The sequence below is a fragment of the Procambarus clarkii genome, chromosome 50, assembly GCF_040958095.1.
Source record: "Procambarus clarkii isolate CNS0578487 chromosome 50, FALCON_Pclarkii_2.0, whole genome shotgun sequence".
Lineage (NCBI taxonomy): Eukaryota > Metazoa > Arthropoda > Malacostraca > Decapoda > Cambaridae > Procambarus > Procambarus clarkii.
This window is the reverse complement of record NC_091199.1, coordinates 2,457,637-2,470,983: the sequence shown is the minus strand read 5'-3', so window position 1 is coordinate 2,470,983 and position 13,347 is coordinate 2,457,637. Positions and strand designations below refer to the sequence as shown.

Here is a 13,347-nt window from a genome sequence, read left to right as displayed (position 1 = left end):
CCACCTGTGACAGGGACGGAGGACTATATTACCACCTGTGACAGGGACGGAGGACTATATTACCATCTGTGACAGGGACGGAGGACTTTATTACCACCTGTGACAGGGACGGAGGACTATATTACCACCTGTGACAGGGACGGAGGACTATATTACCACCTGTGACAGGGACGGAGGACTATATTACCATCTGTGACAGGGACGGAGGGCTATATTACCACCTGTGACAGGGACGGAGGGCTATATTACCATCTGTGACAGGGACGGAGGGCTATATTACCACCTGTGACAGGGACGGAGGACTATATTACCACCTGTGACAGGGACGGAGGGCAATATTACCATCTGTGACAGGGACGGAGGACAATATTACCATCTGTGACAGGGACGGAGGGCAATATTACCATCTGTGACAGGGACGGAGGACTATATTACCACCTGTGACAGGGTCGGAGGACTATATTACCATCTGTGACAGGGAGGGAGGACTATATTACCACCTGTGACAGGGACGGAGGGCAATATTACCATCTGTGACAGGGACGGAGGGCAATATTACCATCTGTGACAGGGACGGAGGACTATATTACCACCTGTGACAGGGTCGGAGGACTATATTACCATCTGTGACAGGGACGGAGGGCTATATTACCACCTGTGACAGGAACGGAGGACTATATTACCATCTGTGACAGGGACGGAGGGCTATATTACCACCTGTGACAGGGACGGAGGGCTATATTACCATCTGTGACAGGGACGGAGGGCTATATTACCACCTGTGACTGGAACGGAGGACTATATTACCATCTGTGACAGGGACGGAGGGCTATATTACCATCTGTGACAGGGACGGAGGGCTATATTACCATCTGTGACAGGGACGGAGGGCTATATTACCACCTGTGACAGGGACGGAGGCGGTGCACCAGCTGACGCAGCCCTCGCCCCAGACAGTGCGTCTGGCCGCCACCAACAACCAGGATGATCACCGCTGGGCGCTCTGGTCCACCTTCAGCGTCGCCTGCGAGAGTACCGGGTGAGTCCTGCTCTTCCGCTCTGTTGTTACTGTTGCTGCTGCTATTACTGTTGCTGCTGGTGTTGCTGTTGCTGCTGTTGTTACTGTTGCTGCTGCTATTACTGTTGCTGCTGGTGTTGCTGTTGCAGCTATTGTTACTGTTGCTGCTGGTGCTGTTGTTGTTACTGTTGCTGTTGTTACTGTTGCTGCTGTTGTTACTGTTAATACTGGTGCTTCTGTTGTTACTGTTGCTGCTATTGCTACTATTTGTGATGCTGCTGTTGTTACTGTTGTTGGTGATGCTGTTGTTACTGTTGCTGTTACTGCCGTTGTTACTGTTGCTGGAGCTGCTGTTGTTATTGTTACTGTTGCTGCTGTTATTACTGTTATTGTTGCTGCTGTTGTTACTGTTACTGTTGCTGATGTTATTACTGTTATTGTTGCTGCTGTTGTTACTGTTGCTAGTGCTGCTGTTGTTACTGCTACTGTTGCTGCTGTTGTTACTGTTGCTACTGGTGCTGCTGTTGTTACTGTTGCTGGTGCTGCTATTGCTACTGTTGGTGATGCTGCCGTTGTTACTGTTGCTAGAGCTGCTGTTGTTATTGTTACTGTTGCTGCTGTTGTTACTGTTGCTGGAGTTGTTGTTGTTACTGTTACTGTTGCTGATGTTATTACTGTTATTGTTGCTGCAGTTGTTACTGTTGCTAGTGCTGCTGTTGTTACTGCTACTGTTACTGCTGTTGTTACTGTTGCTGCTGTTGTTACTGTTGCTGGAGCTGCTGTTGTTACTGTTACTGTTGCTGTTGTTGTTATTGTTACTGTTGCTGCTGTTGTTACTGATGCAGGTGCTGCTGTTGTTACTGTTGCTGGTGCTGCTGCTGTTGTTACTGTTGCTGGTGCTGCTGCTGTTGTTACTGTTACTGTTGCTGCTGTTGTTACTGTTACTGGTGCTGCTACTGTTGTTACTGTTACTGTTGCTGCTGTTGTTACTGTTACTGTTGTTACTGTTACTGTTGCTGCTGTTGTTACTGTTACTGTTGTTGTTACTGTTACTGTTGCTGCTGTTGTTACTGATGCTGGTGCTGCTGTTGTTACTGTTGCTGGTGCTGCTGTTGTTACTATTGCTGATGCTGTTGTTACCGTTGCTTTTGCTGCTGTTGTTACTGTTACTGTTGCTGCTGTTGTTACTGTTACTGTTGCTGCTATTGTTACTGTTGCTGCTGTTGTTACTGTTACTGATACTGCTATTGTTACTGTTGCTGCTGTTGTTATTGTTGCTGCTGTTGTTACTGTTGCTGATGCTGGTGCTGCTGCTGTTGTTACTGTTGCTGGTGCTGCTGCTGTTGTTACGGTTGCTGGTGCTGTTGTTACTGTTGCTGGTGCTGCTGCTGTTGTTACTGTTGCTGGTGCTGTTGTTACTGTTGCTGGTGCTGCTGCTGTTGTTACTGTTGCTGGTGCTGTTGTTATAACTTTTTTATGATGTTAATGTTACTGTTACTGGTGCTGTAATTATTGTTGCTGGTGTTGCGTTTTTTAGGTTACTTGTGTTGCGGTGGTTCCCTGTTACTGGTGCCGCTATTATTACTGTTGCAGGTTCCGCTGTTGTTACTGTTAGAGGTTCTGCAGTTTTTACTGTTACTGCTGTTATTACTGAAGTTGGTGCTGCTGTTGTTACTGTTACTTGTGTTGCTTTTGTTACTGTTACTAGTGACACTGATGTTACTGTTGCAGGTTATGCTGTTGTTACTGTTATTGGTGCTCCTGTTGTTTCTTTTGCAAATGCTGCTGTTGTTCTTGTTGCTTGTGCTGCTTTTGTTACTGATGATGCTCTTGTTACTGTTACCCGTGCTGCTGTTGTTACTGTTACTGGTGCTGTTGTTGTTACTGTTACTTGTGCTACTGTTGTTTCTGGTCCTGTTGCTGTTTTTTTGCATGGATATTCCTGCTCGGGCCTTAAGCCTCTGGCTGGCCCACTAAGTGTTGCTTGTTTCTGTTTTACTTGGGCGGAGTATGAGTATTTATGACTCGTATGGTCGCTTCAGTAAGATTTTGCCCAATGTGTTTAACAACTTCTGCTCTGTTGAATCAGAAAAACTGTTAGTTATCGAAAAATCACTCGTTTGCTTCTCCAAAAACATATTGATAAATACTTGACACTACAGAGAACCAAGAGTCGTTCTTGTTAAGATGAAATCTTAATGGGTTTGTAACTGTGCACTGTGTTAGATAATGTTCCAGTGGTTTGTCGGGCATTTCCTCTCATCTTCTGGAACCTGTAAACCTATTTCCCATGCACATGGGTATCCAAGCCTGATGCGATGTAAGTGTACTTCACTTACTCCGATGTAAGTGGTGTTCTACTGCACCCTTTCATCAAACTATGTGGTTCGTAGTTGGTTGAATTCTTGTACCAACCCGCAGACCCTGATGTTGCAACTGCTGTGTTGTGGTTACTGTACATCTTTTGCATTGCTCTGTTTCTAATTACTGTTGTTGCTGCTGTTGTTACTTTTACTGATGATGTTATTGTTACTGTTACTTGTGCTGCCGTTGTTACTGTTGAAGATGCTGTTTTTGTTACTGTTACTGATGCTGCTGCGTTACGCTACTGTTGTTATTTTTGTTGGTGCTGCTGTTTTTACTGTCAGTTGTGCTTCTGATGTTACTGTTGATGTTGCTGCTGTTGTTGCTGTTGCTAGGGCTGCTGTTGTTGCTGTTACTGGTACTGCTGTTGTTACTGTAGCTGGTGCTTCTGTTGTTACTGCTGCTATTATTACTGTTACTGGCCCTGTGGTTGTTACTTTTACTGGTACTGTTGTTGTTACTTTTGCTGGTACTGCTGTTGTTACTGTTACTGGTGCTGCTGTGGTTACTATAACTGGTGCTGGTGCTTCCGTTGTTACTGTTGCTAGTGCTGCTGTTATTTTTGTTGCTGGTGCTTTTGTTGTTACTGTTACTGGTGATGTTGTTGTTACTGTTGCTGCTTTTGTTACCCTTGCTCGTTTTGCTATTATTACCTTTGTTGGAGCTGCTGTTGTTACTATTCCTGCTGCTTGTGCTGTTTTTGCTAAAGTAGATGATGCTTCCGTTGTTACTGTTGCTGACGCTGCTGTTTTTGCTGATACTGGTGACGCTGTTGTTACTTTTACTGACAATGGTGTTTTTACTGTTCCTGCTGTTGTTACTCTTGATCGTGCTGTTGTTTTAATTGTTACATGTGCGGCTGTTGTTACTGTTGTTTGTGCTTATTTTGTTAATCTTGCTGGTGCTGATGTTGTTACTGTTGTTGGTGGTGCTATTGTTACTGCAGGTGTCTGTGTTTGGTGTGTTTTGCGTGTGTTTGGTGTGTGAGAGTCTGGTGTGAGTGTAGAAAGTATTGATAGGAAACATTCCTACAAACACTGTTTGTGTGTATGGAGACACGGAGAGTGAAATTTGAAACGGTCTTGTGGTCAGAAACTGTTGTTGTGTGACCCATGGTATCGCTGAAAGTTGGTGATTGATGATTCCTGCAGCAGTTGGCATTTCTTCCTTTCTTTATGTAAAGGTTAAATAGCAGTCATCAGTATAGGCTTGAGCCTCAGGAACGAGATGAAGTAAATCGTTGAAACTAACATTCCACAGCAGAGGGCCAAGGACACTACCCTGTGGTACGCTGGCACCAGTTAAATGGCTTTCAGATTCCGCTCCGTTGAGGACCACCATTAGAGTCCGTTCTTAAGCCTGATTTCAAAACTCTTCAAAAGAGCTCAGCTTTTGCTACTGAGTGTGGTGACTGTTGTGGTTTTGCTTTTGACTGTGTACCTTTTTGAGCTACTACTTTTTCTACTGATGGTGGTTCTTCTAGTGGTACTGCTTGTGCTCCTGACTGTAGTTCTTGTAGAGCTGCGGACTGTAGTGGGTGTAGAGTGTCCGCTTTTTCTGCTGACTCTGGTGTTTGTAAAAGTTAATATATAAGCTGCTCACTGTGGTTTTTTATAGTTACTGCTTGTGCTGCACGCTATGTGCTTGTTGTGTTATTGCTTGTACTGCTGACTGTTGTGCTTATAGTGCTACTGCTTGGGCTGCTGACTGTGGTGTTTGTACTTTTAATGTTTGTGTTGATGAATGTGGTGCTTCTTGTGCTACTGCTTCCACTACTAACTCTAATACTGACTTTAATGCTTGTAGTGCTACTGCTTCTGCTGCTTAAATTGATTCAGACTGCGATGATTTTCTTGCTACTGATTGTGCTACTGACTCTGATGAATTTATTGCTAGTCTTATGGTGCTGAATCTTGTGATTGTAATGCTACTGCTTGTGCTTGTGATTGCGCTGGGTGTACTGCTACGGATAGTGCTGCTGATATGAGGATTTTAGTGCTTCAGCTCGTGCTGCTGATTGTCGTTCCTTTCGTGTTACTGTTTGTGCTACTGACTGGAATGTTTGAAGTCCTGATCCTTGTGGTAATGACTGGTGCATGTAGTGCTGCTAAATATGCTGCAAAATTTCAAGCGTCTAGTGCTACTGCTCCTGCTGATGATTGCATATGCTTGTACTGCTACTGCTTGTGCTCATGATTTTAGTACGTGTAGAGCTGCTCCTATGCTCCTGACTATCGGTGCTACTTGTGGGGTTTTGGATTGTGCCATAGACTTTGCAACCTGTGGAGCTACTGCTTGTACTAATGTCTGAGATCCTGCAGTCATTGATACTCATTGTGCTGCTGACAGTGATGCTAGTAGGCTACCACTTGTGCTTCTGACAGTGGTGCTTGTAGAGCAACTACTTGTGCTACTGACAGTGGTGCTTGTAGAGCAACTACTTGTGCTACTGACAGTGGTGCTTGTAGAGCAACCACTTGTGTTTCTGACTGTGGTGCTTGTAGAGCAATAACTTGTGCTGTTGACAGTGGTGCTTGTAGAGCAACTACTTGTGCTTCTGACTGTGGTGCTTGTAGAGCAACCACTTGTGCTGCTGACTGGTTTGCTAGTTTGGCCGGTTGGGGGCGGGTGTGTCTCTGCCCGCCTGTGCTGACGTGGAGTCACGATGGGAGTCCCTCTCCCCCCTGTCGTCCGGGCTCAGTCTGTAGACCTCGAATTTTCTGTGCAGGCCGGTTACCCGGAGATTGCGGTGGCATGTGATATGCTTTCTGTCCCTGTGGTAGCCATTTTTGGGGTCGAGTTGGTAACGGCCCGTAGGGCGATAGTAAAGTTCACAGAGGAGTTGGCGTATCGCGACTTTCTCCGGCGATACGAGGGGCGGACATTACCCCTGCCGGATGGTGTGGGCACTGTGACCCTCTCTGATCGGAGTGGTGCCCTCACTTACGTCAGTGTGCATGGGGCTCCCTTGGAGTTTCCGGAGGGTCTGCTACGGCGGTACTTCGGCCGATTTGGTGCAGTAGTTAGTGTGCGGTGAACTTGGTGTCTGCCAGTCCACTTAAGGGTGTGAGGACTAACACTCGCACCCTGGGCATGAGACTCAGGGTGCATGAGACTCCGGGCGAATATTCTGTCATCTGTGCGACTTATGGGTTACAACGTTCGGGTGTTTTACGCCCGCCAGCCTCGGACGTGTTATCGTTGTGGCCTCTTGGGCCATCAGGCTGCTGACTGTTCTGCGCCTGCTGTTGCACTCGGGAACCTCTTCAGTGAGGAGGATTTTCCGCCGCTTCCTGTGGAGGAGGCTTCGGTTGATGTGGACGTCTCTTCAGAAGCGGATGTGCCCCTTGTGTCGCCTGTTGCGCCACCTGATGCGCCCCCTGTTGTTGTCGCCTCTCCTCCGGAGGTTGTGTCCTCGCCTGGTGATCGTCCTGCTCCGGCAGGTCTCCCTGGGGTTCTCCTGCCCGCCTTCTGCTCGAATCCCCCGTCTTCCAGTTCGTCCTCTGCTGCGTCTGACCCTGCCCCTGCACCCTCGCCGTCTGTTCCGACTGTGCTGGGTGACTGTCGCTCCCTCCTGTACCTGGCCTGGTGTCCCATGGGGGTTGAGGATGCTGCCGTTCTGCGACGTGCGTCGGTTCGCCCGGCTTGTGTTGCTCGTGTCTCTGAGTCAGCCTCCGGGTCTGACGATGTGCGGCCTGAGCCTAAGCGTTCCCGGCGTTCTTCTCAAGCGTGGACCGATATTGGCGAATTCGGCGATTGTGGATCTTCCGGCGACGGCGGGGTGGCTCCGAGTGTGTTGCATACCACAGTGGTGGCAGAGGTGCATTTGCCTAAGGATGATGGTGCCGGTGTTTCGGCCACCGCTTCAGGTATGGTGTCTGCGGCTCCTGCTTCGTGGGCGTCGCCTGCGTCGCATGGCTCCAGTTCTCCATGAGAGGTGGTTCCCCCCTGCTGAGGTTCGTGGTGAGCGGGGTGGCCTGGTGGTGGTGTTGAGAAAAGATGCTCGCTCTGAGGGTTCTGTGGCCCCTTCCTCGTTCCCCGTTTCCTCGGCAGGGGTCTTGCCGCCTCTTCCATCTCCGGCCGTCTCTTCCGTGTCTCCTGCAGTCTCAGTGGAGGTGCTACCATCTTGTCGACCGTCCCCTGCTCCTGTGCGTACGACGGCCAGGCAGTCTCAGCGACCCTCATCCGCTTCTTCGGAGTCGTCTGCTTCCTCGCAGGGCATGGTTGGCGCTCCCCGGCCTCGTTATGTGACTTGTGTCAGTGACCTTAAGCGTTGGCCGTTGCCGCCTGATCTGGATGTTTCATAGTTTATGATACCTCCTCATACCTTTTGTGTGCATGGCTGTGGGGTGCGGGTGGGGCGTGTGAGTGTGTGGGTGGGGTAAGTTATGCTTCCCGGTTCCTGCGTGCTCCGGTTTATGTTGTGGGTTATTTTTTGTATGCCTTGTGTGTGGGTGTGCGGTTCCTGTCCGTTGGTGTGTCCGGTTGTGGATGTCGTGTGCGCTTGTTTATGTCATATTGCGTGCCCTTTAGGCTGTTGTCGTGTTCCGGCCTCGGTTTATGCTCTGTTATGTTTTGCCATTATGTTTCGCCTACAGTTTGTTATGGGAAGTCTGTTTCCTTTATTGTTATTATCTTTCTTATTGTATGTTTATCGTTTTGTGATGGTGCCTCTCCGTGTGTGTTTGAGGTGTTGGTAGGCTTGTTATGTGTACGTTATGTTCTGGTGTTCCCCCTGTGTGCTTATATTCCGCTTTATCTTTTTGTTGTGTTTTATGTATGCGCTTTTGTGTGTTTTGTGGTCAGCCCTTCCGGCTGGTCCTCTCTTGATTTGTTTCTTTGTCCGTGTACATATGTGTGTTTTGTACTTTGTGCTTGTGTTCTATGTTCTATTTGTTTATGCTTTTATTGCAACATATACGCATGCTTACATGTAAAAATAAAAAAAAAATAAAAATAAATAACTTGTGCTGCTGACTGTGGTGCATGAATTCCTAAGGCTAGAATTGCTGATTGGGATATTTGTATTGCTTCACCTTGTGATGACTGTTCTCTTAGTAGGGCTCCTGCTTGTGCTGCTGACTGTGCTGATTGTAGAGCTACTGTTTGTGTTGCTGACTGTGATGTTTATAGAGCTACTGCTTGTGTTGCTGACTGTGATGTTTATAGAGCTACTGTTTGTGTTGCTGACTGTGATGTTTACAGAGCTACTGCTTGTGTTGCTGACTGTGATGTTTATAGAGCTACTGCTTGTGTTGCTGACTGTGATGTTTATAGAGCTACTGTTTGTGTTGCTGACTGTGATGTTTATAGAGCTACTGTTTGTGTTGCTGACTGTGATGTTTATAGAGCTACTGCTTGTGTTGCTGACTGTGATGTTTATAGAGCTACTGCTTGTGTTGCTGACTGTGATGTTTATAGAGCTACTGTTTGTGTTGCTGACTGTGATGTTTATAGAGCTACTGCTTGTGTTGCTGACTGTGATGTTTATAGAGCTACTGTTTGTGTTGCTGACTGTGATGTTTATAGAGCTACTGCTTGTGTTGCTGGCTGTGATGTTTATAGAGCTACTGTTTGTGTTGCTGACTGTGATGTTTATAGAGCTACTGTTTGTGTTGCTGACTGTGATATTTATAGAGCTATTGCTTGTGTTGCTGACTGTGATGTTTATAGAGCTACTGCTTGTGTTGCTGACTGTGAAGTTTATAGAGCTACTGTTTGTGTTGCTGACTGTGATGTTTATAGAGCTACTGTTTGTGTTGCTGACTGTGATGTTTATAGAGCTACTGCTTGTGTTGCTGACTGTGATGTTTATAGAGCTACTGCTTGTGTTGCTGACTGTGATGTTTATAGAGCTACTGTTTGTGTTGCTGACTGTGATATTTATAGAGCTACTGCTTGTGTTGCTGACTGTGATATTTATAGAGCTACTGTTTGTGTTGCTGACTGTGATGTTTATAGAGCTACTGTTTGTGTTGCTGACTGTGATGTTTATAGAGCTACTGCTTGTGTTGCTGACTGTGATGTTTATAGAGCTACTGCTTGTGTTGCTGACTGTGATGTTTATAGAGCTACTGTTTGTGTTGCTGACTGTGATATTTATAGAGCTACTGCTTGTGTTGCTGACTGTGATATTTATAGAGCTACTGTTTGTGTTGCTGACTGTGATGTTTATAGAGCTACTGCTTGTGTTGCTGACTGCAATGTTTATAGAGCTACTGCTTGTGTTGATGACTGTGATATTTATAGAGCTACTGTTTGTGTTGCTGACTGCAATGTTTATAGAGCTACTGTTTGTGTTGCTGACTGCAATGTTTATAGAGCTACTGCTTGTGTTGCTGACTGCAATGCTTATAGAGCTACTGCTTGTGTTGATGACTGTGATATTTATAGAGCTACTGTTTGTGTTGCTGACTGCAATGTTTATAGAGCTACTGTTTGTGTTGCTGACTGCAATGTTTATAGAGCTACTGCTTGTGTTGATGACTGATATTTTTAGAGCTACTGCTTGTGTTGCTGACTGTGATGTTTATAGAGCTACTGCTTGTGTTGCTGACTGTGATGTTTATAGAGCTACTGCTTGTGTTGATGACTGTGATATTTATAGAGCTACTGTTTGTGTTGCTGACTGCAATGTTTATAGAGCTACTGTTTGTGTTGCTGACTGCAATGTTTATAGAGCTACTGCTTGTGTTGATGACTGATATTTTTAGAGCTACTGCTTGTGTTGCTGACTGTGATGTTTATAGAGCTACTGCTTGTGTTGCTGACTGTGATGTTTATAGAGCTACTGCTTGTGTTGATGACTGTGATATTTATAGAGCTACTGCTTGTGTTGCTGACTGCAATGTTTATAGCCTGGCAGCTTGCCTGCCAGCTATCCTGTCAGCCTGCCTGCCAGCTAGCCTACAACCTAGCCCTGACTGCCTGCCAGCTAGGCTGCAACATAGCTTGACTGCCTGCCTACCATCTAGCCAGCCAGCTTGCCTGCCAGCCTGCCTGCCAGCTAGCCTGCCAGCCTGATTGCCAGCTAACCTGATATCCTGCCTGCCAGCTTCCCTGCCAGCCTGCCTGCCCGCTAGCCTGCCAGCTAGACTGCCATCTAGCCTGCCAACGTGCATGCCAGCTAGCCTGCCTACCAGCTTGCTTGTCAGCTGCCCTGCCAGCTAGCCTGCAAGCTAGACTTTCAGCCTGCTAGCTAGCCTGTCACCCTGCATGACAGACTGTCAGCCTGCTTGATAGCCCGCCTGCCAGGCTGCCTGTTAGTTAGACTACCATCCTGCCTGTCAGATAGCCTGCCAGCTAGCTTTCCTGCCAGCTTGCCTGGCAGCAAGTCTGCCATCCTGTCTGCCATGCTAGCCTCTCAGCCAGCTATCCTGCCAGCTTGCCTGCCAGTCTGCCTGCCAGCCTGGCTGTAACTAGGCCTATCAGCCGTCCTGCCACCCAACTAGCCTGCCTGCCATTTTACCGTTATGCTAGCCTGCTTGCCCTCTTGTCAGCCTGCCTCCCGTTCTGTCAACCTGTCAGCTTGTCTACCTTCCTACCACCCTGTCTGCCATTCTGTCTGTAGGGTATTGACCTGTGAGATTTATATTTATTTAGTTTATATGGTAATTCATATTTTATGTTAATTTCTATTTATTTCGATAGCAAACTATGATGTTTAAAGTGGACTGAATTTCTTAAAATGTCTCACAAATCACTTTCCTTACACATTCTGGGGGGTTTATGGTTTATATATAGTCAACAATATAATTATTGATTAGCAGACATTCACTACAATATTAGACTACATATTATTAACTAATATGAGTGGGCTCATTTTATTGTTGTTACATCCTAGACAACCAGAGTATTAACACGAATGAATAAGCCAGTCGATTCACTTGTGGGTGTGGCGGGCTACCAACTCATGTACTGGAGTACTAGGTTAGTAGTGTTAATTCTTGTTCCTCTTCTGTTCCACCTGTCAATGGGCCCTCATAAATAATAGCAGTAATCCTAATATGACAGCTATATCAGAGGAAATATTGGTACATTGATTATGAGATAAGGACCAAGGAATATTTACTTTGGTTTTGTTGCTGTCTCGTGTCCTACCCGAAATATCGTACATCGAAATATTAAAGGCCTCTAATAAGATAGATAATATAGGAATCGGAAATGACACCTTCCTTGACAGTAGACGTAGTTGCGTGTTGGTGACGGAAGCACTTTACTCCTATAACACAACTGTCCAAGGGAGAATTCTAGGAGCTAGAATTCTCCAGTGCTTCAGTGACAATTAAAATTTAAATTTAACACTATAGTGTTAAAAATGATGGCCGTCTCTCTGCTGGGCCCTCTCCCACTCACGCCCTGGCTCTCTTGTCTAGATGTCAAAAGTGGTTAGATGGCCTACATTTACTCGATTTTGGTACTGATAATTAAGTTGATTCAAGGGAAAAGTTTTTATGATGTTTACATTCCAAAGACTGTTATATTAAGAATATAGTATTAAGAAGTATTAAGAAGTTTCCCATTAATATAGCTTGTGAGTGTAATAACGGCATGTGGCAATGATATCTCCTTTTCTGTTAAGGAAATTTCCACTGTGCCTCATTTTCTATGTGTTAATTTGTTAGTATAAAACAGCAGCTATTATCTGCCGTATTGAATATTACGGTTTTCCGATACTGTCTGCCAACCTGCCTGCCAACCAACTTGCCGTCTTGCTAGCCTGCCTGCAGTCTTGCAAGTCTTCCTGCCATCATACCAGCATGTCTCAAAGATTGCCTGCCAATCTTTCAGCCTTCCTGTCAGCCAGCATGACGTCCTTCCAGCCTGTCTACCGTCCTGTCATCCTAGCCGTCATCCCTGCCATCCTGCCATCATGTCAGCTTTCCTGCCATCCTGTCACCCATCCTGCCAGCCTGTCTACCATCCTGCTAGTCTGCCGTCCGTCCTGTCAGCTCACACGTCATCCTGCCAGCCTGGCTGCTGTTCTGCCAACCTGCCTGACAATCTGCCAACCTGCCATTCTTCCTGTCAGCCTTCGTGCCGGGTTACCAGCCGAGCTGCTAGCCTGCCTGCCGTCTGTGATGCTGCTGGCTGTGATGCTTGTAGTGCTAGTGCTTGTGCTGCTGCAGCCCATCCTCCTGTTATGGTTGTCCTTATAGTAACAATGAAGACCATAGTACATATACCGACGTACACCGTAATTAAAAAGTAGAAATCTGTACTATTGTATTTAGAAAAACCGGATAAGGTTTTGTATTTATGTTGCAAAGACAACCTAAACTAACGAAACATTTCCTTTCTAGGCCTAATTACGAGCAATTTAAGGCCTAATATAGTATATTTGTGTGCGATACTAGGCCTAGGAATATATACATTTGTTTTTAAATCTTTGTTTTTTCGGACTCTATAACGTGAATGGTCCAAAATTCAACTAATTGTTTAGTACGATAATTTTATATTATGGTGCATATAGTTACAAAACTATTACCTAAACAGAAGGTGTTGGTGCTACTGCTTGCGCTGCTGGCTGTTGTGCTTGTAGTGCTACTGCTTGTGCTGCTGGCTGTTGTGCTTGTTGTGCTGCTCACTGTGATGCTTGTAGTGCTGCTGCTTGCGCTGCTGGCTGTTGTGCTTGTAGTGCTACTGCTTGTGCTGCTGGCTGTTGTGCTTGTAGTGCTACTGCTTGTGCTGCTGACTGTGAGCTTGTTGTGCTGCTCACTGTGATGCTTGTAGTGTTACTGCTTGTGCTGCTGACTATGGTGCTTGTAGTGCTACTGCTTGTGCTGCTGGCTGTTGTGCTTGTTGTGCTGCTCACTGTGATGCTTGTAGTGTTACTGCTTGTGCTGCTGACTGTTGTGCTTGTTGTGCTGCTCACTGTGATGCTTGTAGTGTTACTGCTTGTGCTGCTGACTGTGTGCTTGTTGTGCTGCTCACTGTGATGCTTGTAGTGTTACTGCTTGTGCTGC

General features: G+C 46.3%; 1 long non-coding RNA gene across 1 annotated transcript in view; it reads left to right on the top strand.

Moving 5' to 3' along the window:
• The first annotated feature begins 916 nt into the window (after positions 1-916).
• Positions 917-13,347, top strand: part of LOC138351506 (uncharacterized) — a 106,384-nt gene continuing 93,953 nt past the window's right edge. The window contains exon 1 of the long non-coding RNA XR_011222476.1: positions 917-1,039. This is a non-coding gene — a long non-coding RNA (uncharacterized lncRNA). The remainder of the gene's footprint in view (positions 1,040-13,347) is intronic.